Genomic DNA, 13,082 nt, shown 5'->3' with positions numbered 1-13,082 from the left:
GGTTTTTGGAGTCGCTAATTACGAATCTGGCATCTGTTGAACTCTATCGCTTCAGGTTCAAGGTCATTTGAAGGTCATTTGAAGGTCAAATCGAGAAAAAACAGTAAAAAAAATATGTTATAGGTTTTTGGGGTCACTGATTACGAACCTGGTGTCCGCTGACCTTTATCGCGTCAGGTTTAAGGTCATGGGAAGGTAAAATCAAGGTCTAATGACCTTGATCCTAATGCGACGGAGGTCAATGGATGGTAGATTCGTAATCAACGACCGCGAAAACCTATAACATATTTTTTTTATTTTTTCAGCGTTTTTTATCGATTTGACTTTCAAATGACCTTGAATCTGACGCGATAAAGGTCAGCGGACACCAGGTTCATAATCAGCAACCCCAAAAACCTATAACATATTTTTTAAAAATTTTTTTACCGTTTTTTCTCGATTTGACCTTCAAATCACCTTCAAATGACCTTGAACCTGAAGAGATAGAGTTCAACGGATGCCAGATTCGTAATTAGCGACTTCAAAAACCTATAACGTATTTTTTTTGATTTTTTACCGTTTTCTCTCGATTTTACCTTCCAATGACCTTGAACCTGACGCGATGAAAGTCAAAGGACGCCAGATTTGTATTCGGCGACCCCGAAAACCAAAGTAATCCTGAGCTAACCTCAGAATACATGTTTAAGAGTGTCAAATCTCTCGAAAATACAGTTGGTGGGTAGTGTCAGTGGTGGGGGGTGGGGGTGGCTGGGGGGTGGAGGGTAGTCCGCTTAACGTGCAGTCGACTCGGGATACTTATAAGATACTACCATGATTTTTTCAGATTTTTTGGTCCAAAAATAATTTAGGCCAAAAACCGGCCTTACTGACCCTCCCCTTTTGTATTTCAACTTGTCAACCTTGTCAAATTTGTATTTCAACTTGCCCTGGAGGCCGATTACACAGACCCAGAAATAAAGTGTACCACGCATCAGACTAGACGAAAACACCCATACGCCTTTGTGTGGTTTGACCTTCAGGTGACCTTTACAGGTCATTTTGATCTAGAGATCACAAAACAAATGTGCACTTACAATATCCCGCTCTTTCAGAATCCGCATTTAAAATTGAGTTTTCATTTGATAAACAACAGTTGACCTGGATATGATCTTGATCCTGATCTTATAAGATCAAATAGGCACGGGATTTAGATTCAGTGACCCCAAAAACATATAAAAATAGTAATTTTGTCCCTTTGAACGCTTATTTTTAGTTCGAACTTGGAACGACCTTGATTCTCACCCGGTTGGATAAAACAGACGCCGAATTCAGATTCAACAACCCCAAAAACATATAAGAATAGTAGTTTTTTCTGTTTATACATTTTTTTCAATTTGACCTTGAAATGAACTTGATGTCGATGTGACAAGATCAAAACTACCCCAAATTCAGATATAGCGACCCCAAAAACATATGAGAATAGTACTTTTCGCCGTTCATGCGTTTATTTTTAATTTGAACTTGGAAGGACCTTGATTTTGACCTGATGAGATAAAAAAAGCCCAAAATTCAGATTCGGTGACCCCAAAAACATATGGGAATAGTATTTTTCTCCGTCTATCTTTTATGTTTAGTTTGACCTAGGGATCACCTTGATTTTGACCTAATGGGATAAAAAAGATTCAACATTCAGATTCAGCGACCACAAAAACATATGAGAATAATACTTTTCTCCGTTTATATGTTTATTTTTGATTTTACCTTGAAATGACCTTGATTCTGACCTGCTGGGATTAAAAACACCCTGAATCCATATTCAACGACACCAAAAACCTATAAGTATGTTGGTTTCATCTGTTTAAAAAAAAGAAATTTTGTGGGGCTGTGTTATGTAACACTTTAACATTTATTTTTACATTCACTTTTCAAAAATTCGCATTGATTTTTTTGTAATCATTGAGACAATTTAAATATTGGAAAAAGATGATAGACGTTAATTTCTTATCTTATTGCAACTGTTTCTATATTTTTCTATCTTTTTGTTAATCTAAATATACGTGTATCTTTTTTAATTCCCCCTTTTCTATCTTAACTAATCCTTTATCTATCCGCATGAATCTTTTCCTATCTCTTCTTCAATTTCAATTCCCCTCAATATTTTTTAAAACCGTCTTATCTCTCTCGTGCCAGCCTCTATCTATTGACGTCAATCTTTTTCTTTTTCTTTATGAATTTAAATTTACATCTAGCTTTTTTAATACTGCCTACTCTATCTCACCAATCCTCTGTCAAAGCATGTGAATCTTTGATTATCCTGGGTAATTTGAATTCCCCTTGATCTTTTTCAATCTTATCTTCTTTATCTCATACCATTCTACGTTTATGAACGTCTATCTTTTTCTATCTCTTTCTAAATATAAATTTACGTCTATCTTCTTTAATCCCTTCATCTCTATCTCATCCTATTCTTCATCTGTTTATGTAAATCTATTTCCAGCTTCATTAATCAGTAGTCCGGTCTCTTTTTCTATCTCTTTGTCAAATCGAATCCCTGCTAATCTAAATTTCCATCAAAGTTATTCAATATCCGGTTTTCTGCCTCTAATTCAATCTCAACTCCCCATATTCTTTTCTATCTTCTCCCATCCTATCCCACGTCTACCCAGATTGATCTCTTTCTGTCTCTTTTTTAAACTAAATTCAGAATCTTCTTCTTTAATACACTCTTGTCTGACTAATAGTCTCTTTTTTATATTCACGTGAATATTTTTCTATCTTTTCGTTAATCCTGACACGATTGAATTTTTATGAAACAAAGAGATAGAGAAAATGTATTCCAGTCTATCTCTTAGTTAAATTGAAATTCACGTCTTTCTTTTTCAATACCGTCTTTTCTATCTCATCCTATCTTTTATCTATCTACATGAATTTTTGTCTGGCTGTCAATTTAAATTTCCGTCTATCTTTTTTAATCTTCTCTCTTCTATCTTGTCCTATCCGTTTTCTTTCCACGTCAATCTTCTTCGGTATCTTTATTAATATAAATTCTGGCATTTTTTAACAGCATCCTCTCTATCTAATTGTATTCTAAATCTATCAATGTCTATGTTTATCTACCTTTTTCTAGATATAAATTCACGTTTATCGTTTTAGTACCCTTCTCTCTATCTTATTCTATCCTTTATCTATTCACCTGAATATTATCCATCTCTCTTTTTTAATCTCTGCTTCTCTATCTTATTTAATTCTATATCTATTCACGTCAATATTTTTCTATCTCCTTGGGACTCTAAATCCTTTTCTATCTTTTTGTTAATCTAAATCTATTTGTATCTTTTTTATTCCCCTCTTCTCTATCTCACGCTATTCTTCATCTATCTATGTCAATATTTTATTATTTTGTTTAATCTAAATTTCCGTTTATCTTTTTCAATCTCTTCGTCATTATCTAATCCTATTTACGGCTATTAACGTCTATCTTTTTCTATCTTTTTCTTAATATTAATTCACGTCCATCTATTTCAATATAGTCTATTCTATCTTATACTATCATTTATCCATTCATGTCAATCTTTCTCTATCTCCGTTAATCCTATTTCTTGGCTGTCTTTTTCTTTCTCTTTGTTAGCCTAAATTCACGTCTATCTTTTTCAATCCTCTCTTCTTCATGTCATTCTATCCTAAATTTATTTACATCTATGAGTAGAGTTCTGGAGAAACTTTCTTATAAGTTCGACATAATTGTCGACTAAGGTATGAAAATAAATTCTAAGCGTGCACCTGTTTAAGAATGTACGTCACGTGGTCATTCTGGTGCGTTGCACAGCGGGAAAAAAAACATTTTTTGGTTCAAAATACGATTCTGGCTGAACCTGTGGACCGACCTGAATTTTTTCATTCTCATCAGAGAAGGTATTAGATTTGTGTGAAATTTAACCCCCCCCCCCCTTCCCAGTTTTGGTCAAATGTCCAAGTTTTGAGAGCCCCTGATTCCGAAAAATAGATTTTACGTATGTGTCTGTCTGTATGTTTGTATTACTAGAAATTTGTTATTGATCACTTTTTTATAGGAGACGTAGTTTTTGTTTTATTTATAAAAAAACGTTGAAAAAACACAAATTAAATTTTTCGACACATGACACAAGCTAAGCAAAAATAAATAGATAACATTTTTTTACCGAAAGTAGAGCAAAAAAAATTGATTAACAGTTTTTTTTTACATTCTCATCAGAGAAAGTATTAGATGTGTGTAAAATTTGACACCGCCCAATCCATTTGTTGTCTATCTGTCCGTCCGTGGATGGTTTTTTTTGTTATCACAATAACTTTCGAAATAATTGACTGATTGAATTTCCTTTGGTAAATTCTTTTACTATCTTAAAATGAAGGTCAAGTTTGTTAGCCAGACATTTTTAATATAAGTTTAAAAAGCGCGCACATTTTGAATATTTCTCAGACCACTGTTTTCAAAATTCAAAAAATCTCCTTACGGATATCAATAGTATTTGAAAAGTCATACAATTTGTTCTAATGACAGCCTACAAATATTAACCGATTTGGAAAAAAAAAACTTGAAAAAAAAGTTAATAAGATTTCAAAGAGAGCCTCGAGCTTGAGTTTTCAATTAGGTTTTCAATTTTTTTATAAATTAACAAATACGACAAAAAATTACCATTTTTCTATGTGAGTTTCCCGCTACTCGCCAATAACAGAAAAATGGTTGAAATCGGTTTAGTTGCATAGAGTAAAATCACTCTAGGATATGTCAATATTGGACAATTTACAAACAAATTTTTATGAAAAAATTTTTTCTTTGATTTCCATAGACATTTTTTCAAATTATATTTCAACAAATTTAAATAGAAACAATAATATATATATGAAAAAATTTATCTCATGGTTATAATTATTTATATTATAAACGAAGTTAATGTACAAATGCAGTAATCAAACATTTTTCAACAGAAATATTAGTTATTTTCGATGTAAATTTCTTTTAATTAGGAAATTAGTTATAATTTTAACAAAATGCATAATTTGTTGATTAATATTATAATTTTTAAACAAATTTAATAAACAAATTAATTATTTGGGCATTCCTCCGGGTCGTGCACCAGGTAGCTGAGCCCGTATTCCAGAAGAACTTTTTCAAAATTTAAATGCTCCAACAACCAAAAAAACTCTAATTGTAAGCCAACGATCCGTGTGAACCTGATCGCGTACCAGGTAGCTTAGCACGTATTCGACAAAAAAAATTTAAAAATTTAAATTGTTCCAACAACCAAAATAACTTCCAATGGTAAGCCGACGACCTTTGTGGACCGGATCACGCTACAGGTAGCTTTGCACGTATTTTAAAAGAACTTTTTTAAAATTTACATTGTTACAGCAACCGAAATAACTACCAGGTGATATAAATACCAGAAATAGATACCAAATAACTACGTGAATAAAATTTTGACTGATCTGGTGCACGACCCGACGCACCCGGGTTGTTGACTCACCATTTCAAATTTGTTTAGCTATTTCAAAAATTAAAATTTTTTTAAGTTCTTGTAGAAAACGTGCTAAAGTAACTGATGCGCAATCTAATAAACCCCGATAATCGACTTACTATTTGAAATTGTTTCGCTTATTGACAAAATTTTAATTTCAAAAAAGTTCTCGCAAATGATGTTTTGAATAACCTGATGCAGAATCCGAAGCACCGGGTCGTCGACTTACGATTGGTATTCATTTTAAAAGAAGACACAGTCTAAATTATTTGAAAGTTCTTGTATAATACGTGCTAAGCTACGTGGGGCGCGACATGGTACTTTTGAGTGTGGACTCACCATAGGAAATTGTTTTCGTTATTAACAAATTTTAAATTTGTAAAAAGTTCTCGTAGAATACGTATTAAACTACCTGGTGCTCATTTCGCTGCACCCGGATTTCTACTCAGAATTTTTAGTTATTTCAGCTGTTGGAACAATTAATTTTTTTTAATTCTTGTAGAATACGTGCTAAGCTACCTGGTGCTCAATCCGGTGCACCTGGAGCGGTGGCTCCTCAGTGGTAGTTATTTTGGCAGTTAGCACTATTTAAATTCCTAAAAAGTTCTTCAAGAGTACGTGCTAAGCTACCTGGTGCTCAATCCGGTGCACCTGGATCAGTTGCTCCTCATTGGTAGTTATTTTGGCAATTAGCACAGTTCGAATTTTTAAAAAGTTCCTGGAGAATACGTGCTAAACTACCTGTTGCCCCGGTGCACCTGGATCGGTGGCTCCTCATTGGTAGTTATTTTGGCAGTTAGCACAGTTCGAATTTTTAAAAAGTTCATGGAGAATACGTGCTATGCTACCTGGTGCTTCGGTGCACCTTGATCGGTAGCTCCTCATTGGTAGTTATTTTGGGAGTTAGCACAATTTAAATTCTTAAAAAGTTCTTCGAGAATATGTGCTAAGCTACCTGGTGCTCAATCCGGTGCACCTGGATCGGTGGCTCCCCATTGGTAGTTATTTTGGCAGCTAGTACAATTCGAATTCTTAAAAAGTTCTTGGAGAATACGTGCTAAGCTACCTGTTGATCCGGTGCATCTGGATCGGTGGCCCCTCATTGGTAGTTATTTTGGCAGTTAGCACAGTTCGAATTCTTAAAAAGATCTTGGAGAATACGTGCTAAGCTACCTGGGGCTCCGGTGCACCTGGATCGGTGGCTCTTCATTGGTAGTTATTTTGGAAGTTTGCACAATTTAAATTCTTAAAAAGTTTTTGAAGAATACGTGCTAAGCTACCTGGTGCTCCGGTGCATCTGGATCGGTAGCTCCTCATTGAAACTTATTTTGGCAGTTAGCACAATTCAACTTATTACAAAGTTCTTGGAGAATACGTGCTAAGCTACCTGGTGCTCCGGTGCACCTGGATCGGTGGCTCTTCATTGGTAGTTATTTTGGAAGTTTGCACAATTTAAATTCTTAAAAAGTTTTTGAAGAATACGTGCTAAGCTACCTGGTTTTCCGGTGCATCTGGATCGGTAGCTCCTCATTGAAACTTATTTTGGCAGTTAGCATAATTCAACTTATTACAAAGTTCTTGGAGAATACGTGCTAAGCTACCTGGTGCTCCGGTGCACCTGGATCGCTGGCTCTTCATTGGTAGTTATTTTAGAAGTTTGCACAATTGAAATTCTTAAAAAGTTCTTGAAGAATACGTGCTAAGCTACCTGGTGCTCCGGTGCATCTGGATCGGTGGCTCCTCATTGGTAGTTATTTTGGCAGTTAGCACAATTGAACTTATTACAAAGTTCTTGGAGAATACGTGCTAAGATACCTGTTGCTCCGGTGCACCTGGATCGGTGGCTCTTCATTGGTAGTTATTTTAGAAGTTTGCACAATTGAAATTCTTAAAAAGTTCTTGAAGAATACGTGCTAAGCTACCTGGTGCTCCTGTGCATCTGGATCGGTGGCTCCTCATTGGTAGTTATTTTGGCAGTTAGCAAGTTAGCACGATTCGAATTCTTAAAAAGTTCTTGGAGAATACGTGCTAAGCTACCTGGTGCTTAATCCGGTGCATCTGGATCGGTGGCTCCTCATTGAAACTTATTTTGGCAGTTAGCACAATTCAACTTATTACAAAGTTCTTGGAGAATACGTGCTAAGCTACCTGTTGCTCCGGTAAACCTGGATCGGTGGCCCCTCATTGGTAGTTATTTTTGCAGTTAGCACAGTTCGAATTCTTAAAAAGTTCTTGGAGAATACGTGCTAAGCTACCTGGTGCTCCGGTGCACCTGGATCCGTGGCTCTTCATTCGTAGTTATTTTGGAAGTTTGCACAATTGAAATTCTTAAAAAGTTTTTGAAGAATACGTGCTAAGCTACCTGGTGCTTCGGTGCATCTGGATCGGTGGCACCTCATTGGTAGTTATTTTGGCAGTTAGAAAGTTAGCACGATTCGAATTCTTAAAAAGTTCTTGGAGAATACGTACAAAGCTATCTGGTGCTCAATCCGGTGCATCTGGATCGGTGGATCCTTATTGGAACTTATTTTGGCAGTTAGCACAATTCAAATTCTTGAAAAGTTCTTGTAGAATACGTGCTAAGCTACCTGGTGCTCAATCCGGTGCACCTGGATCGGTGGCTCCTCATTGAAACTTATTTTGGCAGTTAGCACAATTCAACTTCTTACAAAGTTCTTGGAGAATACGTGCTAAGCTACCTGGTGTACGACCCAGTGAATCCGGGTAGTAAACTTATCATTTAGAGACGTGCAGACTATTGGCAAACCTAAGGTTTCCATTCTTAGCGCAGGCTTATTCTCTCTGACACTTACATGCTCTTAAGAATATTCATTTGTGCTTAGCGTTTCCTAACCTCATTTTTTCTTAATAACAAATGGATTTCCATACATGATTGATCTAATATGATAGTTTTTCATTAAAGCATTCAACAAAAGTGACGTTATTGATTCGCTCATTAAAGTTACATTTCAAATTCAATGGCTGCACGTGATTTCACGTTCACGCGTCCTTGGAACGCGCCTGAAGTACATTGAGTTCCTGTATGAGTAGGGAGAATCGTCCAAGACTTGTTCTGCATTAAACCTGGATTATGATACAGAGCCGTAACTAAGGTGCGGCGAAAGTGGCACTTCATTATTATTTTATGGGACATCAAATCTTTTCAATTTTGCAATCGTTTAATTGAAGTAATTATTGAGAATTGAGATGTCGAAAGTTTGCTTCAAGATAATTTTATTAACAATATATTGTTAAAACAATATATTGAGCATTACGAAAAAAATAAAAGATATTGGTTACTCAATCGTATAATGATCTTCAGGTTTACATAATAGAAAAGATCTTTTCGTTTTTGCAGTCCTTGGATTCAGAAAACTCTTGAAACTTTTTGACAATTATATTATATAATTATTTATATAATTATATTCACTATACTATTTTCTCTAATAGGGTCGTTTCCAAAGTCAGATGTCATTTTTCTAATAAATGGATCTTTCAGTATATAAAATTCTAATTATGAAAACCGCCATAAAATATTTTTTTATGAGTTAACTAATTAATTAATTAAAATTTTGCGATTTTATTCCATTTTTTTACTGTGTGTGTCTATTTCTCATTAGGCTTGACTTACTAATTACTTAGGTTTAGCAAAAATAATTGCTTAAACAAATTATTTTAATTTATGACTATCTTAATCCATAGCAATGTCTGATAGCTGCGGGATTTTCGGTAATTTTACCATTCTGTCCTTTTTCACTCAGTTACATAATAATTAATGAAAATTAACAAAAAAGTTGTTTAAACAATTTATTATTGTTCATAACCATCTTTTCTTAGATAAGTGCTAGAAAGTTGTATTTTTGTAAAATAAAATCTTGAACTTTGCTACGCCTGCCACTTTCTAGCACTTATCTAAGAATCTATATTTAAAAACAATATTAAATTGTTTAACCAAAATTTTTGTTAATAATAATTTGTTTACAAAATTATTTTTGCTAATTTAAATTAATTATTAACATGAGGCCTAATTAAAAATAGATAAACGGTTAAAAATTTCAGAAAAAAATCAAACTTTTTACCAATTAAGCAAAGAGAATATTATTAACAATTATGATAAATTTTTCAATTATTTTTGTTACCTCGAATTTATTTTTATCTCACTTTAATTGAAAATTGGACAAAAAGCCAGAAATTTCAGAAAAAACTGCATCTTTCTAGCTTTATTCAAATATTTCATAATTATTAATAATAAAAAATTATTCAAACAATTAATTTTATATACCAATTTAAAATTGTTAATATTATTAATTCATTTTATACAAAAAAATATCTTTTCTACTATAAAAGATGGCTTTTTTAAGAAAATATTTGAATATTCAACAAAGTACTTGAATTTTTAACATAATAGTTGAATATTCAGCCTAAAAAAACAAATTCTTAACGAAAAAGTGTCATAGTTCATATTTAAATTAAAAAAGAATGAAATTTATACAATAGAAGAAAAGAATTTCAACACCAAAAAGACGCAGTTCCAACAAATAAAGATTTTTCACTCAAAAAGTAAATAAAAGTTTATCTAAATTATTTAATCTTTAAGCCAGAAATCAAATTTTCTTTACAAAAATTGAATTTTTAAACAAAAATATTACTTTTTAGCAAAAAATTAAATTTGCACAAAACTAATGCATCTCTACGCAACAAAATTAAAATTTCGAACTCAAAATTTTTTTTTTTACCAAAATAGGAAAATTCTTAACTAAAAAATATCAATCCTAAAAAATAGAAGTTACATTTTTGTGAAAAAATGAATCTTAAATCGAAAAAGAGTATTTTCCACTAAACGGTCGAATTTTCAACCAGGCATTAGCCTTCATTCTAAAAATAAATTTTTAACAATGTAGTTTCTCTTTTAGCCAAGTAATTCAATTTCCAACTGAAAAAGATTAATTTTCAACAAAATAACTAAACTTTGGTTGATAACTCTACAAAAGAAGAATGATCTTTAATCAAAAAGTTGCATTTTTATTTTAAGACAAAGAAATCAGTATCATTTTTTACGAAAAAAATATACTTTTCAATTCAAAAAGACGAATTTATTACCAAAAAGGATGACTTTTTAATAAAATTTATGAATTATTCACCCAATAAATTAATTTTTTTTAAATTTAATTTCTCGTAAAGCAGCAGAATATTTGATTAAAAACAAAGTTTAGTTTTCATCCAAAAAAGATTCTAGTTGAGTTTGCACCATCAAAAATTGAATTAAAAAAGGCGAAGAAATTCGAAATGATTTTTTAGGGTTTTAAGAAATTTAGACGGTATTTACGAAATTTTGAGATATTTGAAGGAATTTCACAATATTTATTGGATTTATAGGACCTTCAAGAACATTGAATTATTAATTAGGAATTTTAGTAAATTTTAAAAGGTTTAAAAAAAATTAGACAATTTTTCAGAGTTATCAGAAAAATTCAAGAAAATCAAATAATTCTAAATAGATATTACAGGATTTAAACGGATTTCAAATATTTCAAAGGGAAATGTTATTTTAAAAGCTTTATCAGATTTGATGGTACTTTAATTAGTTTCGTAATTTTTTAAGGGATTAAAATAATATTACAGATTTTAACATTTTTCACGGGATTTCAGTCGATTTTCATAAGATAACTAGGGATTGCACAAGGTTTATAGAATTTCATAAATATCAAGGAATTTCAAAAGATTAAAAAAAAAATTATTGTATTTGAAAAATCCAAGAAATTCTAAGAAGATTTTTAATTTTGTTTAGGCTTCTCTAAAGATTTTGTAGAATTTGAGACAATTTTTAAAGGATTTTAAAAATGCAACCAGGATATCTGCTATATTGAAAAGATTTTCAAGGATTCCAGGGAACATTTAAAAAACTGATATACTTTAGTTTTGAAAAAGTATCTCATTACACTTATATTTGTTTCAATTTTCGAATTTCTTTGCAATTTTCAAAGAAACTGCAAAATAATGTCAATTAAATTATACCGGGATAATTAATGATTAAGGACGAAATTGTGAATAATAGAAAGCCTTATACTTAAATCAAATGCGTTTTATTGAATCAAAGCATTTTTCTTCTTCTTGGTTTTTTTTTTACACAAAAAATATTGTGTTTTGTTCTATAAACCGAAATAAAGTAATTATTTACAAAAGACTGAATTCTGAAGTTAAATCGAAGAAAACTACTATTTCCACTGTTCTTTTTATAGGATTCTATATCCAAATAGCAGCTATTTTTATTTTTACAAAACTAGCCACCAAAAATAAAAATTTATCTGATCAAAAATCTTTTTAGGAAAATCTCACAGATCTAAACGATATAATACTTTCTCAATTCGAATTACTCAAAACTTTACCGATGCAATTAGTAGAATTGTGTCTAAGGACTATATTAGTAATTTCACCACTTTTGTAATAAATAAAATAGTAAGATTCAGTGAATGGCAAATAATTGCAAGGGTAACACAATTTATTAATTTTCCTAATAATTTAAGATAGTTTTTAAGTTAATGTGCAGAATTTCTAAAAATAACACCAAAGCATCTACCGATCAAATTTTATCAACTACTACAAAATGCTTTTATAGGAATCTGAAAAAATAAAAAAAATTTCCTAAAAAATAAAAGAATTATTCTTTTCGACAAAAAATAAAAGAGAGGAATGAAAATGATTTTTTTCTTTTTTGAGGTTGTAATCGACACATTTTGTGTTGGTGGTCCAAATTTAGTCATTAGTTTTTTAGTTTTATTTTCAGGAATTTCTGCAGATTAGCTTAATTATTGGACTTTGAATAAAGTTTGAAATTAATTTTAACCTTTTATTCAGTCTCCTCAAAACATTAATTTTGTAAATTAAAATTAAATTTAAAATTATATAGCTTAAAAAAAATATTCCTTTAAGCTCCAAAATTAATGTTCTTAGGACAACTTTAAAAAGTAAATAATCGTAAATTAAAATTTATTGCTGTATGATATCCATATAATTAAAAAATTAAAAGTAGTCACATAATAAAAGGAATTTTAGTAAAAGAATGCTTGTTTTGCTCTGAATTAGTATACTTTAAATTATTAATTTATTACAACTTAAAATGATTTTGTTCCCTAATATTATTATTTTTGATGTCATCTTAGTTTCTTCAAAATAGTGCAGTTTTAGTTTCATTTTGAAGAGTAAGTAAATAGTTTAAATTAAAGGCAACTGGTAAATTTTTGTTAAAAAATATAGAGAAAATAAAATATAGTTGCAGAAAAATTAATAATCTTTTAAGCTTATAGTGTCCAGCAATTAGAAAACCAAGTGGAGAATCACCTTGATTCTAAGGAATATTGATATGAATTTTCTTTTTATAATAATAATAATAATAATAATAATAATAATAATAATAATAATAATAATATTTACCAACTGAGACTCCGGATTCTATAACCACGCATAAAATTTGCCTGGCCGCTTCAGGCCGCTCGAGTTGGCCCCTGATGCTTGAAAATCAGTTTTCGAAAATTCAACTTTTTAAGATATCACTTCATAGGAAATTTCATGGCGCATCTTTTTTCTCTCGACAAAAAAGTTGTATCTTTC

This window comes from Belonocnema kinseyi, chromosome 4 (genome assembly GCF_010883055.1).
Source record: "Belonocnema kinseyi isolate 2016_QV_RU_SX_M_011 chromosome 4, B_treatae_v1, whole genome shotgun sequence".
Classification (NCBI taxonomy): Eukaryota; Metazoa; Arthropoda; class Insecta; order Hymenoptera; family Cynipidae; genus Belonocnema; species Belonocnema kinseyi.
The sequence above is the reverse complement of the archived record's forward strand: the minus strand, read 5'-3'. Positions refer to the sequence as shown.